This window comes from Herpailurus yagouaroundi, unplaced genomic scaffold (genome assembly GCF_014898765.1).
Source record: "Herpailurus yagouaroundi ecotype Mexico unplaced genomic scaffold, PumYag 190, whole genome shotgun sequence".
NCBI classification, from domain to species: Eukaryota; Metazoa; Chordata; class Mammalia; order Carnivora; family Felidae; genus Herpailurus; species Herpailurus yagouaroundi.
This window is the reverse complement of record NW_024412421.1, coordinates 27,131,339-27,154,760: the sequence shown is the minus strand read 5'-3', so window position 1 is coordinate 27,154,760 and position 23,422 is coordinate 27,131,339. Positions and strand designations below refer to the sequence as shown.

The 23,422-nt window shown below is 39.2% G+C and overlaps 1 long non-coding RNA gene across 2 annotated transcripts in view; it reads right to left on the bottom strand.

Annotated features, from left to right (window-relative positions):
* Positions 1-22,969, bottom strand: part of LOC121009819 (uncharacterized) — a 63,440-nt gene extending 40,471 nt beyond the window's left edge. The window contains exon 1 of one of the 2 annotated variants that reach the window (XR_005780840.1): positions 22,814-22,969. This is a non-coding gene — a long non-coding RNA (uncharacterized LOC121009819). The remainder of the gene's footprint in view (positions 1-22,813) is intronic. The other variant, XR_005780841.1, reaches the window with a different exon arrangement.
* Between the last annotated feature and the right edge of the window lie 453 nt (positions 22,970-23,422).

The following is a 23,422-nucleotide window of genomic DNA, read 5'->3' as shown; positions in this document are numbered from 1 at the left end:
CTTTAGTTAGCATTAATGGTTGGAGCAGGCGTATTGATCTCCATTAATTCTCTTTTTAACAGCCCTTTCAAGCCAAAAGGCAAAGCAGATGATTTGCAGATACTGATAGTGGACGATTGGGAATTCATCTAGGTAGGTCTACCAGTTGCTTCAGATGCACTGTAGATATGATTTCAAAAAAACAAAAACAAAAAACTTTGCACCAAATGGCAATGGGCCAAAGGAGACTAGTATGGAACATCGATTTAGTTCATGTTTGCTCTTCTATTTTTATTTCAGAAGCTAGTCAAGTACAATTTGTGTTCATGTGTTCACCAGTCACCATCTAGTGTAGCTTCACATAGTCTTAATAACCATTAAGACTAAGGTGGCGGGCATCTGGGTGTCTCAGTTGGTTAAGCGTCTGATTTCAGCTCAGGTCACAGTCTCACAATTTTTGAGTTCGAGCCCTGCATCAGGGTCTGTGCTGACAGCTCAGAACCTGGAGCCTGCTTCGGGTTCTGTGTCTCCCACTCATGGCCCTTTCCCCACTCATGCTCCATCTCTCTCTCTCTCTCAAAAATAAATAATAAACATTAAAATTTTTTTTAAAAAGAGTAAGTTGGTAACATTAGTGAAATATAATTGCCTCCTCAGAGGAAGGAGCACAGGGGAATTTAGAGATTGAGAGCATAGCAGACAGACTCCATTAAAATTCAAGACTCACCCTAGTCTCTGAACATTTGAAAAATAACTAGAGCTAGAACCACAAAGAACTTTCTTCATCATGTGAGAAATAATTTATGATCTGATCTTGACCCTGCCACTAAACAGTCCCAAGACCGGACAAACTATTTGAGTTATGGCAAAATCATAGCTCCCATTTGGGGATATTGTTAGTCCTATTCACAAAGTCACCAGAAAGAAATCGGAGATTGAATTGTGCCCTGACAGAAACAAACAAATAAAAGATTTATAAAGGACTGCCAATCAGGCATTGCCTCTTGAGCCTTACGACCCCATTGCACAAATGACTGCAGAAGTGTAAGCAACTAGAACACACACAGACCAGAGCCTTTGGCAGAAATCGATATAGCTACTCAGTGGAGAAGGCAAGGATTTTAGACTTGAAAATGGTCCGATGCAGCTGCTCAATGCAGCCATTTAGAAACATAATTGTAAGCTTGCTGTTGGGCATTGGTAGGAATTGCTTCTACTACAGGAAAGCTTCAGACAATCTCAAAACCAGAAACACCCATCATGACTTGGTGACTGATGGCAGATAAACATTCAAATTGAGGAAGCATCTCGATGGCGCTCAGTGACAGAGGGAAATGGTATCCTCAGAAATACACGTTAGCCAGGGTTCGAGAGCGGTTCACTGCATTTATGAACAAATTTCTTCACTGCATTTGAAGCCTTTGGTGAAAACCCTTCAAAGTCCTCTCTGTGGTGGCTGCTGGATTGCTTGAACCCCCAAATCCTCCCCTAAGTCTACTGATTGGATTTCCCAAACCGAAAGTCATGAGGCTGTTTGGAAATCCATTCTTACGTGTTCTACATATGGTATATCCTTGGTGGAAGAAGGAAAAATGCTGACATGGCATCATGAGAAGCTTTATGTTACGCTGAAAACAATTCGCTAATCCAAGTAGAGACACTAGAGGGAGCTATCCTTCAGGAGACTGGACAGGGCTGGCCATCCATCTAGAGACTTGGTAAAGCAATCTGAGAATACACTCTGTATTATTATTAGACTCATCAAACATCAGTCTTGCCAGCAACTCTGGAGAAGAGCATCTACCCTTACTCAGGGGACATCTTAATAGTAATGAAATCATATGTATTTAACAGACAGTGGTGCTAGTGGAAAAATGTCACAAAGACTGTGCAGTTCGATAAGATAAGCTGCAAGTTACGTATGGCTATCAAGCACTCGAAATGTGGCTAATCCAAGTAAGATGTGTCATACGTGTAAAATACATATGGGATTTCAAAGACAACACAGATAAAGAATGTAAAATAGCTCACTAATTCATTTGAATTACATGCTGAATTATTTTGGATATATTGGGATAAATGCATTAGTTCGTTTCATTTTTCTTGTAACTTTCTAAAGTGTGCCTCCAAAAAATTTAAAGTTACATGTGTGGCTTGTATTTTATTTTTCTGAACAATACTTGTCTAGACTGATTCTAAGTAACCCTATAAGCTAGGGGCCTCAGCTGGGCTGGAGATCGAAGGTACACACGTAGCGAGAATAAGGCTACAAGATCAAGTCTGGGCAGACCCCCAGTAGCACAGGCTACTCCCTGTGCTAACTTGTTCCACACATGGCCAGCTCTCACCACTATAAAACCACAATATTTCCTAACTTGGAAAAAGGGAGTGAGGAGATCTCTCAAGTCTAGGGTTTCCTACATGGTGATGTGGAATATGCATCATGTCTGCCTCATGTCTTTTGTTAATTATGGTAAACCTTTACACTATATAGGACAGGTTGCCAGTGAATCCAGTTGACAACATGAGTTTGGTTTTTGCACAAGGGTTGAAACTTTTGTGGGTCTTCCCATGTTTGTTGTTGTTGTTGTTGTTGTTTTCTCCAGCTAGGTCAGTTAGACATTGCTAATACTTGGTCTTACAAGACAGCTTCATTAGGCCACCTGAAATCCATTCCTGATGTGCAGTATTTGAACTGTGATCAGAACCATGAAGGGGCGCCTGGGTGGCGCAGTCGGTTAAGCGTCCGACTTCAGCCAGGTCACCATCTCGCGGTCCGTGAGTTCGAGCCCCGCGTCAGGCTCTGGGCTGATGGCTCAGAGCCTGGAGCCTGTTTCCGATTCTGTGTCTCCCTCTCCCTCTGCCCCTCCCCCGTTCATGCTCTGTCTCTCTCTGTCGCAAAAATAAAAATAAACGTTGAAAAAAAAAATAGGTCTGTGAAAAAACCAACCTTGAATTCATGTGGTTTATCTGCAGTCACCTCCTGGGACATGACCCAAGGTTGCCTCCCATATGCTCTGACTGCAGCTCTTGGATTTAGAAACCTAATTCTCCCCAGAAGGGAACTGTTTCAGATATAAAAGATGGATAATTTTTTATTAAACAAATAAAAGACATGAGATAATTCATTAAAATGTATTAAAATAATAGGAAATTTTCTTAGGTGGAATAGAAAGTTGATGAAATTATTTAAAAACTAAAGGATTTCTAGGTAGGTTTTCTCAGGAAGGCAAGGAGGGAAGGATTGACCTGCTTAGAAAACCACAGGCTTCAATCTCACTTTCACGAGAGGTGTCCCACAGTTTCTAAAACAAACAAAAAAAAAAAAACGTTCTCATGTATACAACTGAAATCTAACAGAAGGAGAGGCTGTTATAAATAGCAGATCAACACCTTCTGCATCAAGGGCCAGAACCCCAGGAAGCTCCTGGAAGGAGGTCTTTTTTATTTTGATGTTTATTTATTTATTTTATTTTGAGGAAGAGAGAGAGAGTATGAGCAAGTGAGGGAGGGGCAGAGAGAGAGGGAGAGAGAATCCCAAACAGGCTCTGCACTGTCAGCATGGAACCCAATGAGGGGCTTGATCTAACAAACTGTGAGACCATGACCTGAGCTGCAACCAAGAGTCAGATGCTTAACTGAGTGAGCCACCCAGGCGCCCCCGGAAAGAGGTCTCTTAACTCTAATGAGAGAATTTCAAAATATGGGAAGGCTTTAACCAGTGTTTATAGAAACTTAAGACAGATGTGAGAGAGAGATCCATGCTCTAATATTATCAGGGAACTGTAGAGCAATGTATTATTTGTAATTGGAGTTAGGGGTAACACTTTTTCCTTGATACGCACAAGAATTGGCAAATTGAGATTTTGAGAGGAAACACAGCAAGATGAGACCCGTAAAAGGTATCAGCCAGGGCAATAGTAGATCCAGACAAGATTTTGGTGATACTAGTTTAATGGGACATCTCCAATTGGGATTATTTTTCTCAGTAGGATAAATGTGCTCAAGATTATCGGACTTCAAAGGGACTGTAAAAGTTGTTTTGTAGCACTGGAATTTCTTGATTTCATACCTCGATCAAGTCTACATCTAAAGGAAAATGTCAGGGGAAACTGGTCCAGAAAGCAAAGCAAACAAAGGAAAGAAGGGGTCTCTGTTCCAGCAAACATTACCAGATCTTCATGTGATATTTACTATAAACAGCAAAACTGGACCACAGGTTGAACTGTTTAGACTACAACTAAGCATTCTAGAAAATATTCTCAAAAAGGAGAAGGGAGGAGAGGAAAGAGAGACAAAGAGAGAGAGAGGGAAAAAAGAGGGAGAGGGAGAGAGAGAAAAAACATTCCAGCCAGGGTGATATTCCAACTATTTAGCAACTAGTTAGAAGGAAACTAGCTTTGATTTTATATCCAGAGTAAGCAATGACCAAGACAACAGGCGACATGCTTTGACCATGAACAATAATCAAGGCTGTGCCTGTGCAATCAGCTAAGAATAGGCATTCCTTAAGGTAGAAAAATAGACATAATGAAGTTAGAATTTAATAATATTTATTGAATTACACACACACACACACACACACACACACACACTGAGATTGACAATTCAGAAAGTTTGCAAAATGAGTTTTAAGAAATAGAGGGATTCGGGGCACCTGGGTGGCTTAGTCGGTTAAGCATCCGACTTTGGCTCAGGTCATGATCTCATGGTTCATGAGTTCGAGCCTGGCAACAGGCTCTGTGCTGACAACTCAGAGCCTGGAGCCCCCTGTGGATTCTGTGTTTCCCTCTCTGCCCCTCCACCACTCATATTCTAGCTCTCTCAAAAATAAACACTAAAAAAATTTTTAATAAAATAAGGTGATGAAATGCCAAGATTTGAAAATTATTCAAGGCACAAGGGAAAAAAAAAAAAACAAAAGGAAATTTTACAAGTGTCCAATCATGAAAACCAGGTTAAGTTCACTGAATGTAAATCAGAAGAGCTTCATTTTCTTCATTAAAACAGAAGACTATGGAATAATATTGACAGAAACATCAGAGGGGAAGACATGGTAAAGTTATAAATGAATGTAATGTCAAGGTTAAATCATAATGGAGAGCTAAACTAAATTATGAACTGATGTATGACTGATTTTAACTCACGTGTTTGTTACCTCTGACCAGTGGAATTATGGCGAATGTAAAAGAAGATTTTCAATGTTTACATTTTTTTCCATAATGATCACATCAGTTATAGAAGAATGTAATAAATACAAAGTTATTTTAAGAGACTTAAAGAAGCAGAAAGGTACACATCCACCTGTCTTAAAAGGGCACCTGCTGTAATTACAGGCAGGAATTTAGGGCTTCTGAATCAAATCAAGGAACCCATTTGTAGTGAGAAAATTAATAGAGAATCCCAGTTAAAGGAAGAAATTCAATAAATAAAAGGAAAAACCCAAGACACAATGTTATCAAGATGTTATTTTAAGGAAAAATCTGTTAAATATCAACTTTTATTTTTTTAATGTTTTTTAATTTATTTTTGAGAGTGAATAAAGGGCAGAGACAGAGAGAGAGAGAGAAAGAGAGAGGATCCAAAGCAGATATCTGCTTATAGCAGAGAACTTGATGTGGGGCTGGAACTCACAAACCACAAGACCCAAGATCATAGTCTGAGCTGAAATTGGACGCTTAAGTGAGCCACCCAGGTGCCCCCAACTTTTAAAATATCATTAGGACAGTCTACAGATGAGACCACAGTTCCTGTCTGATACACATGCATGCACACACACATACATACACACATGTGCATACACACACATACAGAGGAACTCTTGAAGGACTGACTACTGGAAAATTATCTATGTGAAGTAATATTTGAAAATAATGGGTGTAGAGGTAAAACTTGGTCATATTTTGAATTAATATAATTATGATAATGTCTTTCATTTGAGCATAAGATACTTCTGAAATATCCAGAAACATTTTCCCAGATAATTTAATAACAACAAAACTCAAAGTATTGTTGAACAGATGGGAAACTGGATTTTTCAGGGAGTCTGGTCTTAACTTTTAGTTTATGAAATCTGCATGGCAAGAGTCTGGGGTCTTATCACTAGAAAGTAATACATGATAAATCTGACTGGAAAAAAACCTGAACACTTTCATCTTTCCAATGGAGGTAAGTCATTTTCATCTTTCCAGTGGAGAGAATGGAGTTGGGATTACAATTAAGAGGACTATAGCAAAGCTTATGTATTCCAGAGCTCATCCTCAAAATCCTCTTGTTGAGAAGCCTTTCAGATGAACTCATGCCACAACAATTACAATTGATATTTGCAGCATTATTTGCAATTCTTGGTTCAATTAAATATACATCTCCCTAAATATCTATAATCAATATTTATCTGTGCGTTTTATTTCTACCATTATTTAGTGTTTCTCCAAGCAAAGAAACCTGTTTTTGTGTACTATTAAAATAAGTTTTGTGCTTTATCTTCCTCACATCCAGTGACTTTCCATATTAAATGTATCCTACACACTAAACACTAATTGGTCTACTCACAACCATTCTTGTTTAGTATTTTCCTCTACTTATAAACACATTATATGATGCCATATCATAGCAAAACAGCCAAGAAAAACTTACAACACTATCAGGCTGAAGACCAACATCCCTCGTGTACATAGAAATGAAATTCCTCAACAGATATTTAGAAAAAAGAATCTAGAAGTATATAAAATTGTAATACGTCTTAACAACAGAGTTCCCCCCCCCCCCCCCTTAGGAACATATATTCTGTTAATACCAATGATAAACATCTCAGCCAACTAGTAATAAAAGACAATTTCCTCTAGCTGTTAAAGGGCTGCAATAAAATCTGCATATAACATCATACTCAGCAGTGAAAGACTAAATGCATTTTCCTTAGGGTCAGGAATAAAGCAAACATTTCTCTTTTACAACTTCTCTTTACTCTTGTACCAGTGGTCTTAGCCAATGCAATAAGGCAAGAAAAAAGAGAACACAGAGCAAAAAAAAAGAAGGAACTCAGATTATTGTCTACATTCAAATTGCTGCTTCTCAAGAAACTTTTAAATTCTAATACAAATTTCATGGCAAAAGAGGCTATGGTTTTTATAACTGGAAATTAAGATAGAAATAAAGACATGATTGTGTGTAGAGAAAATCCTAAGGAAGCCATTTAAAATGCACTAGAACTATTAGGTGAATTTAATGAGATAGCAGGCAAGGTAGACTCATGTGTTTCTATATATAAGCAACTAAGAATTTGAGATTTAAATTAGAAGAATACAGTTTATTATAGCATCCGAAAACACAAAATTATTATAAAAAAATTAAAATTGATAAAAGATCTGTACTTTGAAAACTAGAAAAGGAATTCTGCATAGAGGAATTACAGTAAATGGAGAAATACAATGTTCTTGTGAGTCAGAGGCTCAGTACTGTTAAGAACTCAGTTCTCTGTAAACTGATCGTCACATTTAATGCAATCCCATGCAAAAACACCCAATAGGCTTTTTAGTAGAAATTGAGCAAATGCTAAAATTTATATGGATATTCAAAAAACCTCAAAAGGCAAAATCTCTTCTAAAAAAAATAAGAACAAAGAGGGAGAACTCTAATTTCAAGACTTACCATAAGACTACACTAATTAAGATGGTATGGTGCTGATACAAAGATAGAAAAGTAGATGAATGGAAGAAAATAGAGTGTCTAGAAACAGACTTATGTGTATAATAAGAATTGATTTTCCACAAAGTTGCCAAGAGAAGTCAAGGGGGGAGAGAATTTTTTCAACAAGCATTAGAACAATTGGATATCCACATAAAAAAAGAACTTTGTTCTTTGACACAAAGTTACAATGGATATAGTTCAATATTTACAAGGTAAAATTATGAAACTTCTAGAAGAAAATAGAATATATCTTCACAGCATTCATGAGCTCAATGAATTTTTATATAGAACAACAGCAAGTACACATCATTAAAAATATATTTGAAAGAGGAACAAATGAATCCTAATACTTAGATTTCATCAAAATTTTAAGTCTTCAATAAGACAACAAAAATATTGTATAATTAGGCTTGCATCAAAAATATATAAATAACCCTAATAACTCTATAACAAAGCAAACAATTTAAAATGTACAAAATATTTGAACAAATCATTCACAAAAGAGTTAGAAATGAGTGATGAACACATGAAAAAGTATCTCATTAGTCATCAAGAAAATTCACATTAATATAAGCTCTCTAAGAAACCTGACATTTAGAAAGATGTCAATAGTGCTTGCAAGTGTGTGGGGAACCTAGAAATCTTGTATATTTTTTCTGGGGGTATAAAATCAGATAACTTATATGGAAAACAGTTTGACAGTTCCTTCTACATACACTTAACTATGTACCTATGCAGTTTTACATCTAGGGAGTTACCCAATAAAAATGAAGACATATGTCCATACAAAGTCTCCTACATAATTGTTCATATTAGACCAAAACTGGAAATACTCCCAAAATCCTTCCTCTGGTATGTGGATGAACAAATTATGGTATATCTATGCAGCAGAATAGATTTAGTAATAAAAAGGAATGGGCTACTGATCCACAGAATAACATAGATCAATCTCAAAAGTATTATGTTGGGTAAAAGGTACACACACAGTTCACATTTTATGATTCTGTTGATAAAATGCAGAATAATATAAGTTATAGTAACAACAGGAAGGTCGGTGCTTTATGGGGCTAGGAGTTGAGGGGGATGACTTTTAAAGAATATAAAAGAACATTTTGGGGTGATAAAAATGTTCTGTATTTTTATAAAAATGCCCTGTATTTTTACCCTGATTATTATATGGGTGTATATATTTGTCAAAACTCATTGGCTGTAAAAAAAAAATGCATGGTTGGAAAGAATAGACGATATATCAGAGAGATTGGATACAAAAAATAACACCTCTTTCCATCCTGGGAAGACCAAGAAGATGCCCTGTCTTTAATGCATGAACTAGTTCATAACTATCAGTTGTTGGTAATATTTGAGAAAAATCTGAGAGAAAGCTTCAACTTTCTAATAGGCTAGCAAGTGTATCTTTGTGCTTAGAGAATTGGAAATTTGCTATTAATCTAACATCAGATGAAGCAGTTTCACCAAAATGTATTATATTGAGAATTTGTTGGGGCACCTGGGCGGCTCAGTCAGTGAAGCATCTGACTTCAGCTCAGTTCATGATCTCAAGGTTCCCCACATGAGCTCTGGGCTACCAATGCTTGGGATTCTCTCTCTCTGCCCCTCCCCGACTCATGCCCACTCACTGGTGCAAGCTTTTGCTTTCTCTAAATACATAAACTTAAAAAAAAAAGAATTTGTTAATGTCATATTTTCTTTTATTATCCATTGTATGTTTGTACACAGAAAAACGTGCTTTGTAAACTGGAAGGAAAGAATGTTACTATTGCATTTCAACTTGTACCTGGTGTTTCCCAGGTTAAATTAATTGGCATTCTGAGGTAAAGCCTCCTGTCTTTTCCCCAGTTATGCCAAGTTATTTCATGCCTCGGTTCTTCCCACTTATGTTGCTTTCTGGGCCTGGATTTTGTTCCCTCATCTCGGCTCGCCTGGCTTCTACTCATTCTTCCAGCCCCAATTTAAAAATTGCTTCTTCCAAATCACAATTCTGTTTCGATGAGGTATTCTTTATGAAGTTTAAGCATTATGCCACATTCTACTCTTTTTTTTTTTTTTTAAACGTTTATTTATTTTTGAGACAGAGACCATGAACGGGGGAGGGTCAGAGAGAGAGGGAGACACAGAATCTGAAACAGGCTCCAGGCTCTGAGCTGTCAGCACAGAGCCTGATGCGGGGCTCGAACTCACGGACCGCGAAATCATGACCTGAGGCGAAGTAGGACGCTCAACCGACTGAGCCACCCAGGCACCCCTACTCTTTCAAAACATTTAAAACATTTGCATCTTATGTCTTTACAGATAAGATTTTTTTGTGTGTGCTTACTCTCTGTTCTTCCTCTAGTTCTAAACCCCATTCATTTCTAGTACATAGAAATGCTGTTGATTATTGGAAATGTTCAGTGCTTTTAGGTCCCGGAGAGGAGTAAGATAGAAATTTTCATACAAAGAAAATACTGCATTGTTTGTATATGCTTTATCTAAGTAGCTTTTTAATGGGGATTAATCTGGAAGTAAACTGGGAGGGTTTTTAAAGCAGATACTTTGTTCAGCTTTACATCTCTAGTCCCTGAAAGAGTGCTGGAATAAAAAAATAACAGCGACAAATCATCAAATAAACAAAAATAAAACACCAAACAAAAACTAACTGGTCATCTTTGGAGGATGGTAAGAAAACAAGTTATTTTCTTGAAAAGTGCTAAGTAAAGGGAAAGAAGCAAGCATTTATTCTACTTTATCTGTATGAACTGTACTGCTGGTAATCAAAGAGTAAATCACGGGAAGTGTCTCTTTATAACAATATCCCAACAAATTAATTTTTAAAAGAAGCAACCATTGGGGTGCCTGGGTGGCGCAGTCGGTTAAGCGTCCAACTTCAGCCAGGTCACGATCTCGCGCTCCGTGAGTTCGAGCCCCGCGTCAGGCTCTGGGCTGATGGCTCGGAGCCTGGAGCCTGTTTCCGATTCTGTGTCTCCCTCTCTCTCTGCCCCTCCCCCGTTCATGCTCTGTCTCTCTCTGTCCCAAAAATAAATAAAACGTTGAAAAAAAAATTAAAAAAAAAAAAATAAAAGAAGCAACCATTAAAATGCCACCATTTGCAAAATTAGCTTATTATTTTTTAAATGCTTTTATTTATTTTCAAGAGAGAGAGTGCATGCTAGTGAGGGAGCAGGGGAGGGAGAGACACAGAGAGGGAGGGAGAGAATCTGAAGCAGGCTCTGGGCCATCAGCACAGAGCCAGACACAGGGCTTGAACCAGTGAGTCATGAGATCATGACCTTAGTTGAAATCAAGAGCCAGATGCTTAACCAACTGAGCCACCCAGATGCACTGCCTAATTAAAGAATTTAATCATTGAGCATCAACGACGGCTAAAATAACCAAGATTGAAATGCATAAATGTCATGTATCTCCTGGATAAAGAACACAACACCACCTCAAGAGTCTTTCTAGAGGAATGGAACTTGGGTCTGATGAAGCCTGATCCTGCACCAAGTATTCAAAGAACTACAAATGACAGAACATGTGGAACCAGGAGTAGAGTAAAAAATAAGGTCCATTCTATAGAAATTCTTACAGTTGTCCTGAGTTCTTCAACAGATGAATTTATTTTAAATAGGCAGGGATAACTATATAAGTCATGAGCCGATCTTCTTAACCAGAAATACAAAAAGGGTTCCTTCAGGCTGAAGTGAAAACTAGGCTAGAGAGTAATTTGAATCCAAATGAAGAAGTAAAGATTAAGGAAATGGTTTAAGGTACAAACTCCAACCTTTTCATGATTAAGAAAAAAAAATCACAAACTTGCAACAGAAAGGGACCTGATAAAGGACATCTATTAAAAAGCTCAAAGGTAAAATCATTCTTAATAATGAATGCTGAACGTTTTTCCCCTACAATTAGGAGAAAGACAAGAATGTCTGCTCTCACTACTTGTATTCAACATTGTATTACAGGATTAGCTAGGATGATTAGACAAGAAAAAGAAAAAAAGGCCATCACATTGGAAAGGAAGAATGAAACTATTTGCAGATGATAGGATGTTATGTCTAGAAATTTCTAAGAAATCCATGTTAACAACAGAGATAACGAATGAGTTCAGTATGTTTGAAGGTTACAAGGTCCATATATAAAAAATCACTTGTATTTCTATAGGCTGGCAATAAATAATCTGAACATGAATTTAAGAAATCAATTCCATTTTCAAGAGCAAAGAATAACATACTTACAAATGCATTTAACTAAAAAGTGCAAGACGTATACACTGAAAAGTACAAAACACTGTTGAAAGAAATTGAAGAATATGTAAATAAATGTCAAGACATCCCATGGATTGAAGACTTAATAGTGTGATGATGGCAACATTTCCCATATTATCTACGTGGCACCATCGCTACCAAAAGACGCAATTGTCGTTTGTGTGAACTAAGGTAATCCTAAAATTTAAATGGAAATGCAAAGGACCCACCATTGCCAAAATAATCTTAAAACTAAGAACAAAGCTGGAGGGCTCACACTTGCCAATTTCAATACTTACTGTGAAGCTCCAGTAATGAAGACTCTGGCAATCTGGCATATGGAAAGACATGTGGTCAATGGAGTAGAATTGAGAGTCCTGAGTAAACTCATACATTTCAACAAGAATGTCAAGGTGCTTAAATTGGGAAAGAAGAGTCTTTCAACAGGCGGTTACCGGCACAAGTGGATATCATGTTCAAAAAGTGAGTTTTGGTCTCTACCTCACACCATACACAGAACTCAAAAATCACACATACAAAAACCTGAATCTAAGTACAAAAACTGTAAACAATTAGAAGAACACACAGTTGTAAACACTGGTAACCTCAGATTCAGCAGTGATTTCCTTAGAGATGACAGCAAAAGCACAAACAACCAATGAATTGGAATTCAACATTAATATTTTTTGTCACTTAAAGGACACTATCAAAAAAGGAAAGACAACCTAAAAAATGGAAAAAAAAACAGGTGAAGGATTTCAATAGAAATTTCACCAAAGAAGATATATTTATGGCCAATTAACACATGGAAAGATCCTTAAAATCCATTAGTCATTAGTGAAATGCAAATTAAAACCACAATAATGTACTAGTTTAAAATGGCTGTAATAATAAAAAGAAAAAACAAAGGTTGGCAAAAATGTGGAAAAATTAGAATTTTGATACATTGCTGGTGAGAATATAAGATGCTGTAGTTCTTCTTTGGAAAAGAGTTTGGTATTTCTTTAGAAAGTGAAATACAGTTGCCATAGGACTCAGCAATTCTATTTGTAGGTATACACCCAAGAGAATTGAAAACATATGGCCATGCAAAAAATGGTACACAAAAGTTCATAGCAGCATTGTTTGTAACAGCCAAAAAAGTGGAAAATCTCAAATGCCCACTTACTGATAACTAGACAAACAAAATTTGGCATATCCATAAAATGAATCACCATTCACTCATAAAAAGGATTCATATGACAACATGGATGAACCTTGAAAATACTATGCCAAGTGAAAGAAGCCAACCACAAAAGGCTACATATGTATGATTCCATCTATACAAAAAGCCCAAAATATACAAATGATGGAAATGTTCTAGGATTAGTAGTAATGGTTGATGGATTTGTAAATATACTGGAAACCAGTGCATTCAATACTTTAAAGGTGACTTTTAGAGGCACCTGGGTGGCTCAGTTAAGTGTATCTTGATTTTAGCTCCCTTCATGATCTCAAGGTTCTTGAGTTCGAGCCCTGCATCAAGCTCTCTGGTGACAGTGCGAGGCCTGCTTGGGATTCTCTCTCTCTCTCTCTCTCTCTCTCTCTCTCTCTCTCTGCCCCTCCCCCCCCAAATAAGTAAATAAACTAAAAAAAAATAAAGGTGACTTTTATGATGTGTGAATTATAGAGGTTAATAAAAAATAAAGGTAACTAAAAGGTGAATCATGACAATGATAACAACATTTTTAATTTAAACTCCTAAATAGGTGTGTATTTTTCCTAATGTTTGGCCAGAAAGGAGTCCCTTCCATGAATGTTGTCCGATGACTGTCCTGTGTAATTTTCTCATAATCTACATCTATAATGTAGCTTTTAAAAATCCTAGTGTAAGGGGCGCCTAGGTGACTCAGTCAATTAAGCATCTGACTTTGACTGAGGTCATGATCTCACAGTCTGTGTGTTCGAGCCCCATGTAGGGCTCTCTGTCAGCACAAAGCCCACTTCAGATCCTCTGTCTCCCTCTCTCTCTCTGCCCCTCCCCTCCTCTTGCTCAGTCTTTCTCTCAAAAGCAAATAAACATTTTTTTTTAAATCCTAGTTTTAGGTTATTTCAAATTGAGTCAGAAAGACTTTTTTTGGACCATTCTGAGGGCAGAATCTGTCTAAATATTTTCCCCGTCTTTTACAGTTACCTCATCAACACCTAATTTGACAGCTATTTTCAAGCTCCTTTTCTTTACCGAAGCTTTCTAAAGCCTTTAATTTAGTTTCAGTTGAACCACTGACTTCTACCTTCAACTTTGATTTCAGCAAATTTTTTTGGTCTTTAATTACAACATGTAATGAGAGTAAAAACTGAAGTGGCAAAAGCAGTTCTGAAAGGAACATGACTGATTCTTGGCAAGCATGTAGTTCGGCCAAGCAGGCAAAAGCAAGAGTGCCGTGGACACAAGTCAACTAGTGGCACAGAAACAACGGAGGATCCAGTTTGTTCCAGGACACCGGTGGGTGGAAGTTAAGGCAATGTCTGCTGTATGTAAACCTGATATTCCCAGATCTATGGGAAGGTCACTGCATGCACATAGGATGGCAAGGGCAATAGAATAGACTTTGGGAAACATAGGTAAAAATACAGTGAGTAGTATTTATATACCCATGCATGGATCTGTGCCCTCGGTTGAAAGTATTCTGCAGTCTAGAGGTATAAAGAAATGGTGATCACTAAAATTTGATGAATACAGGCATCTTCTCCCATTAGAGTTCCACCTTCGTGTCTTTGCTCGCCTCAGTATGGATTTTAAACTCTTTGGATTCTGAGCTGAATAATTATCAGAACACCTACATCACTAAAGCCAAGCTGAGGAAAAAGGCGGCATTAAAACAGAAGTCAACTTATCTGTTGTGACCAAGTCTTAGATAGGCGAGGACGTGGCCCATAGTGGCTGAGAAATGGTGAACGGATGCCATACACAAGACTACATGTGCCCTGCCATTTGCTTGCTGGGTTTTGACATGGTTGTTACAGGTGAACTTCATAAATGACCAAATGTGTGGAACAAACATATCTATCTACCTTCACTACCTTCATTGCAAAGTGTGGCATTAGAAATATTAGGCATTATTATTTCCCTCTCATCCTGCTCAGTAAGGCTTGGTAGAAAAGATGAACAGCCAACGGCAAGAACAGCTCTGTGATCTCCTCTATACATTTCCTGCCAGTCAGTACTCAAATTGTGCCAAATGGATGCCTGTTTGTGTTACTGCACATACAGAATACTCATCAGGGATTACACCAAAGGATATTAGAATAGAAAGAGGCTTCAAGAAGTTGAATTGAATTACTGGAAACCCTGTTACTAAGACATTTTTTTTCCGTAAGCTTCTATTTTCTTTGCTCACAATGATATCCCCAGAGCTTCGGCGACATAATTTTCAATGCTTTAGAAGATAATGTTGCATTTTCTTTGAGTCGACTAGTTTTGGATAATTACTTAGTTGAAGTTTATAAACAAAACTTTTTATATACTGAACAGAAACAGATAAGACAGGCAAAGAACAAGAAAGATACGTTGATACGATACCACTGTTTCACATTAGGTATTACTTTATCCCTAAATGCCTGAGAATTAGATAGGAATAACAACCTAGGGGCTTACGGGAATTGTATTCATGTGTGTTACCCCCGTGACCCCCCCACCTCCCCATACTCCTTTATAACGTCCTCCCCTTGAGTGTGGGCCAGACCTGTGACTTCCTTCTAACCTGTAGAACACAGCAATGATGACAGGTTACATGTGATCACATCATGTAAAATTGCAACAGTTGTCTTGCTAGGAGACATTTTCTCCTTTGCTGCCTTTGAAGAAGCCAGCTGCCATGTTGTGGACTGGCCTATGAAGGGAACCATGTGACAAACACCTGAGGGCACCCTCTGTCCACAACACAGCAGAAAGAAAGGGAGGGAGGGAAGGGGAGAGAGAGAGAGAGGAGAAAGGAAAAGAGAAAGAAAGAAAGAAAGAAAGAGAGAGAGAAAGAAAGAAAGAAAAGAAAAGAAAGAAAGAGAGAGAGAGAGAAAGAAAGAAGAAGAGAAAAAAAGAAAACAAAGGAAAAAAAAAAACAAAGAAAACAAAGAAAAGAAAAATGTCTGTAAAGCCCAATAGTTTGCAAAGGGACTGAATTCTGCCAACAACCCCGGGAGCTTAAAATGGGATCCTTCCCCAGCTGAGCCTCAGATAAAACTGATACCTTGGCTGGCAGATTGATGGTACCTTCGTTAGCCACTGACAGGGGGATCCAACTAGGTCATTCCTGGACTCATGATGCACAAAACGTGAGATGATAAATATAGGTTGTTTTAAGAAATAGCTAGCCAATATACCAGGTTTCAAAACCAACTTTTTACCTGTGCAAGCTGAGAAAAGTTTCTTTCTAGAACTCCTTGTCTCCTGTCACTTCATTAAATACTGAATCACAACACAATGACATCTGTTGACTCATTCTGATGCTACATATGTGGAATCCTGACTGACAGGCGGAAGCTTGCCTCTCTAGGAGGTTTCGAGACTGTATCTGAGTAGTTATATATTCAATTTCAGTACACATGTTGTTAAATTCGCTGTGGAGAGATTTCGTCTCTTTCTTCTTTCTCACCTCAGCTATAGATCCAATCACCAAGTCAAGCCAGTTCACATGCCAAGTATTTCTGAAACCTTGCTGGTTCTTTTCATTCATATTCCCAAGCCCTGGTTCAAGCACCACCACGTCCCACCTTGTGAACATATCCACTTCCTTCTGGTCTTGTCACATGACTCACTCTGTTCTTCTTTCTCATTTTCACCTGTAGCCTGACTAATATTTCCTATACACACACGTAATTATGCCAACTAGGTTCTTTAAATCCTTCCCAAAGCCTTTAAACAAAGGCTAAACTCCTCAATATGAGTCATATTATGCCTCAGATTTGATGTATTTCAGATGCCTAGCTAATAAAGCATATTTTGGTTTCTGAAAGGTAGGGATTGTGTATATCTTATTTTTAGCATACTGCATGTTTAATTCAAGCCTGAAAAAAATTTGGCAGTTAGTAATTGTGGAAGGAATGCATGCAGCAAAAGATAATATATTAGAAAGAGGTTAGATCTTATGTGAAGTGTTCTTACCACAAAAAATAAAAAAGGAAAGTGACACAAGAAATCTTTTGGAGGTGATGGATATGTTTACTACCTTGATTGTGCTGATGGTATCATGGGTACATGCATCTGTCCAGACTTGTCAAAATGTACATATCAAATATGTCCAGGTTTTCGTATATTAAGTATACCTCAATAAGACAACATTTTTTCAAGGATTAAAACTTCTTTTAAAAATAAAATGTGTTTCTTTATTTTTTTTAAGTTTATTTATTTTGAGAGAGAGAGAAAGAGGGAGCAAGGGAGGGGCAGAGAGAGAGGGAGAGAGAGAGAATCCCAAACTTCTGCTTCTGGAAGCAGAAGTTGGGAAGAGGGGTGAGGAGTGCTTAAAAACACACCAAGCAGCACTATCTACAATGGTCAAATTACGAAAACAGTCTAGGTGTCCGCCGAATGATGAATGGATAAGGACGATGTGGTATATATGTGCAATGAAATATTACTCAGCCATGAAGAACGAAGTCTTGCCATTTGCAACGACATGGGTGGAGCTAGAGGGTATAATGCCAAGTGAAACAAGTCCATCAGAGAAAGAAAAATGCCATACGACTTCAGTCATGTGTAGAATTTAAGAAAAACCAATGAGCAAAGGGAAAAAGAGGCAAACCAAGAAACGGACTCGCAACTATAGTGAACAAGCCGATAGTTACCGACAGGGAACGTGTGAAGTAGGAGGTGGGGATGAAGAAGGGCACTTGTTGTGATGGACACGGGATGTGGCACAGGATTGTTGAATCACTGTGTCGTACACCTGAAACTAACATTACGCTGCATGCTAACTACCTATAATTGAAATAAAAACTTATAAAAAAACTAAATAAAAATAAATACACACCAGAGTGCTCTGTTCTTAAGGAGACCTGCCTTCAGGAGAAACTGCTGGACCAAGCCTAACAGATCCTGGGCAGGGAGATAGCCAACTTTGGCTTCCACATGGGAGAAGGGAAGTCTTCAAGTTCAGCCTGCTCTGGCCATCCTGTCCCCCCTCTGCGGGGAGACAAAACAGCGGAAGGCGTGTGAAGTTCACAGGCAGGAGGCATGGGCTATAGAACATTCTCCTCCACCCACACCTCCCGGCTACGTTACCTCTTTACAGTTCCTTTTACCTGGTACATCAGGTCTGGCTATTTAAAAATTACAAGACACACTAAAAGACAAAAAAAAAAAAAAAAAAAAAAAAAACCCACAATTTGAAGACGGAAAGCCAGCATGAGACAGAGACATGGCAGGGACATTACTATGATCAGACCGGGAATCTAACACAACTGCAGATGAAGAGGGAGAATAGTTCGTGCAAAACTCCATTAACAGATGGTGTTGGGCCGAGAAGCTAATCATGGAAGGTGCTGAAAAGTGGTTGGGTTGTGAACATTTTTGGATTGTACAGCTGAGCAGTTTTATTGATGGATTAGTTGTAACTAGTGACAATACACAGAAGAACTAGGATAATTCCACGTGTTTTGACCAGAGCCATCAAAAGGACGGCAATTGCCATTTATTAAAATGGGAACTAGTGCAAGAAATCAGATTTTGTGTCAAGAGGGCAGAATTTTTACCAATACCTGAGCTTTTATCACCTGGATAATTGTAGTTTAAACTGAAGTCCTATTCACGTACGTGTTTTCCAAAGTATCGTTGCAAAGCCTATTTAATTAGAGCATTATCTCTATCAATATTTGTGCGTGTGTGTACAATAAAACACACGTGCACACTCACACAGCAACAAAAAGAGAAATACTAGCTTTCCCTTCAAATAATAGAGGACTAGTCCCCTGACTTGATTTTTGACATCCACACCACGGGGCTTGGTACATCCTGCTGTTCAGATTATTCTATTTATGACATTAAAGCCTGAGTAGATGAACAAGTGCCAAAAATAAATATTCTGCTTCCTTCACATTTTCTCTTGGCTTGAGTTTTCTAAGGGAAAAGAACGGAGCTGCAAACAGCAGCTGTGTTCTGGCCGCTGAGCCGTCAACAGACCGAAGACAAACCAGACCAAGTTTGGGGAGAGAGTAGCTCTTGCCCGGGCCGTTCCAGAAGGACAGATGTAACAGCCCCTGGGCCACACAGCAGCTCAGGACGAAAGGTGTGGTTTCCTCCGTTCTCATAGAAAGACTCAAGACATGCGCAGTCACCTTGACAGTTTATCCCAAGTTGTCCCCTTGCAGGAAGACACAGAGGGAGGCCAAGTCAGACCAGAAAACGGTCACTGGAAAAACCTCTGTTTCAGTCCCCTTAATTCTTCCGTTGTGATCTTTACTTTGTACCCACCAATTACAGTTGTTTGTGATGATCTGGAATCAACAGACTGTGAAATACAAAGTGGGAACGTTGTCATTTGGTGCCTTGGGTCTAGATAATAGACTTTTTTAAATTGCAGTATGAATGCTTTATTTAAAGTTGTGTGTGTAACCTCTGCAATAATAAAAATTTTAAAAATGGTTCAAGTAGATGAGGGCAAGGACCGGTTTGGTTTTTCATGATAGGCCAGCCCTTGAGCGCTATTCTTCCTTTGGATGTGCATGGATGGCTTTGATGGTATATATTTTTAAGTAAAGGGGGATTTTTAAAATTTGATAATTGCAATTAAATGAGTACCCTAAGCAATGTCTAGCTAATTATAGGCATAGCTCTCTATAAAGTCAGGAATATAACGAGTTTCCCTCCTACTGAGTGTCAACAGACCATTAACAACCGCAGAAAGCCATACATGGCCCCCTTTAATGGAAATGTCTATATGCAATTATCTGCTGTTCCTTGATCTTCCATTCTTAGAGGCTGAACTAAGACTAATAGGTCAATAAATGTCTGTAGATTGAAAAAATCGAAAGGTTCTGAAACTCAGATTCAGTCCCCATTAGAAACACATTGAGAAGGCCGGTTTCATTTTGGGAAGCACGGGCAATTTTTGTTCAGTCTAAATCACAGTTTATTTTCATAAGCTGATGCTTTTAAAACCATGCTGTGTTTAAGACACCAGCATCTTTTCCACTAAAAATATGAATTTCAAATTTCTGTGTCAGCCCTACTGCCAACCTTCCTGTCTGCTCTTCTGTACCACAGAGGCGCTATTTCTGGAGGGATCTGGAGGGATGCTTGTTAATAAAAATTAATACCTGGAGTCTGAATGCCTTTCTCACATTTGGGATAGGCTCCATCCTGTGAGTCCTGATGGTGGATGGGGATCTGCCTCCCTGTGGGTCGGCTTAAGCCTCTTGTGGTGGTTAGGGCATGGGTATGGGTCACCATGCCAATCACAGGCTCCCATGTAGGATTTGAGGAGGAGAGACAGTTACCGGGTCAATGAAAACATGGACATTGTTATTTAATGGAGGGGATGGTGTGTCCCCTCTTTCAGTTCCCGCCAACTCAGTAAGCCTGTTCTCCCACCTTCTGGGTGCTTTTGTAGGCGTTAGATGTCCTTCCAGTGCATTTATTTTCCTGCTTCGTTTATCAGAGTAGTTTTCCGTTGCATGCAACCAACAGGCCTCAGCGGTCAAATGACACAGTGACGAGACTCTAAAGCACACTGGACTTAACGTGCGTGCAGGGCGATGATCAGGAAATGGGCCTTAACAACATTGCTCTAACTTGTATTTTGCAGGATAAGTAATAGGGGTCTGAGAGGGAAAGGGCTAACGTTTGGGTTTAAAAGGACACCACTACTTAATTTTAAAGGAACTAGGAAGCGTTTGAAGGCTCTCCATCCACTCCACGGCCTCAGGCATGGTGTACGAGGGTTTAGAGAGTGCATACGAGATGGGTTCTCTGCTCGAGAAAATCATAAAGGTCAAGAATGACTTAGCTCATTTCTCCCTTTTTACTGTTGAAGAAGAGAACTCTACAGAGTGGCCCTGACCAGTAGTAATATAAAGCGAGCTACTTTGGTCATTTAAACATTTCCAGTGATCACATTTAAAGTAGAAAGAAACAAGTGAGATTGACTTCAATAACATATCCTATTTAATCCAAGATATCCAAGAGGTGCCTGGGTGGCTCAGTCGGTTGGGGGTCCGACTTCGGCTCAGGTCATGATTTCGTGGCTCATGAATTCAAGCCCCACGTCGGGCTCCGTGTTGACAGCTCAGAGTCTGGAGCCTGCTTCCGATTCTGTCTCCCTCTCTCTCTGTTCCTCCCCCACTTGTGCTCTGTGTCTCTCAAAAATGAATAAACATTAAAAAAATTATTTTAAATAACCCAAGATATCCAAAATGGTATTTCAACCTACAGTGTTTTTAAATGTTTAAAATTCAGTGTGTATTTTCCATTTATAGCACATCTTAATTTGGATCAGCCACATTTCCTATCCTTCAGAGCAACATGGAGCCACAGGCCACCATGTGAGACAGCAGACAGAGAGCCACTGAAGGGAAATAACAACCCTACTTTCTTTCAGATACTCGTAATTTTCATGCCTTAAGAAACAGATATTTGGCTAAAGGAAAAAAATCACTCAGTGGATTTTCAAGGCTCCCGAAACCACCAGCGCAGAAAACGTTGTATGGAGCCTGTTGCTTTAAATGAACACCTGCAGCTCTGGGGGAGAGGAGTTCATGACTCCATCAACACTTGGCCTCTGTTCCAGCCACAGCCTACAAAGCAGCCCCTTTTTTTACATTGCCCAGAAATCCTTATGTTCCGTGTATGAACCAATCACTTTTGTTCATTTCCTTTTATTCTTTGGGTATCGTTCAGAGTGGTGGAGAAATGGGGCAAAGTCTGAATGGAAATGTTTGGGTAAAAAATTCTATGGTCGAATTTAATCATTCACTCTGTGGAAATGGCTAAAGGGACATCTGGGCTCAGGCCTGCGGGCAGTGTCTGTAAACGTATTATCTGTGGCCAAAGCTCCAGAGACCATGCAGACCAGGGGGATTAACAGATTGATGACTGGAGAGAAACCTAATGACATTTCGCTAACCAGTCTATTCTCTCGCATTGGCAAAAGGCTTTCTGTTAAAGAGGATATTTGTGTAGATGGCTCTTGGAGCTTTGCATTTACGTGGTTATATGTGTGTAAAATATGGGCATTTAAAAATTTTTTTAATTCCTTTTAGAGAGGGAGGGAGAGGGGCAGCGAGAGAGACAGAGAGAGAGAGAAAGAGAGAGAGAGAGAGAGAGAGAGAGAATCTTAAGCAGGCTCCACACTCAGTGGGGAGCCCAACACTGGGCTCGATGTGGGTGTCAATCCCATGACCCTGGGATCATGACCTGAGTTGAAATCAAGAGTCTGATTCTCAACCGACTGAGCCACCAATATGCCCATAAAACACGTAAATTTTGAATTGTCTGTGAAAACTGAAGAGCTCAGTTTTAGTCGAAACTCTATAGTACGGAGTACTCCTGGGGCAGACCCCGTCAGTCCCTCCGTCTATGGCTGTATCCGTACTCTGCTTCCTCTCCCTCTTCTCCTCACTGGCACATGTATATAAGGAGATACAAGGCACACTCATACCTCAGTCAGAGCAGGTATAAACACACGTCTCTTAGATGTCGCAAGAAAAGTTTAAGTTTTAATAAATAGACACCAATTTTGGGAAACGAAATAAATGCACAAAATGGATAGGACATACATGTTTTAAAGAAACATCAGGGTACCTCGGTGGCTCAACCATTTAAGCCTCTGACTCTTGGTTTCAGCTCAGGCCATCATCTCACCGCTAGGGAGATCAGCCCCATGTCAGTCTCTGTGCTGTAGGGCAGAGACTTTCTTTTTCCTGGTATTTACTGTGGGCACCTGGTTCGGCTCCTGAAGTTAAAATCTCACAGTGTTGTGGGAAAGCCGTTATGAAAAGCGCCCCCCCCCCCCACCCCCAGAGTTTCTAACTCTGATTTGTCTGGCAATTGGTCAGTTACAACCCAGGCCTCCTACCGCAGCCCTGGTTCCTGCCTGGTTTCCACCCAGCTCCCGCTCTGGGAAGCTGTGCCTCCCTGTGTTTGCCTGCGTCCTCCCCTCTCTTACGAATCCACGAAGAGCTGTTGATTTTCATGCTTGCTGTTAGGACCCAGTGGAGACTTCCAAGCACCTTATGCGCTCACCCAGAAAGCGGAAGTCCCCTTAGCCAGGGAAACATGTTTACGTTCCCTGCTAGCTCTTCCCCCTGAATGCCAGTGATAAAGCACACGTGGCAACAGGCTGTGGTGACAGTTTTGGGCCCTGAGTCATTACTTCGCCATTCAATCTATTGCTCATGGATCGATGCTGGAAGAACTTCACATAGGTCTTCATTGAGTTCATGAAAATATTGTGCTTTTCCTAAAAGCCGGATGCTACTCTAAACTCTGGGTAGAAAGCATGAATTGCACATGGCTTCTGTTCTCAAACCGCCCATGATTT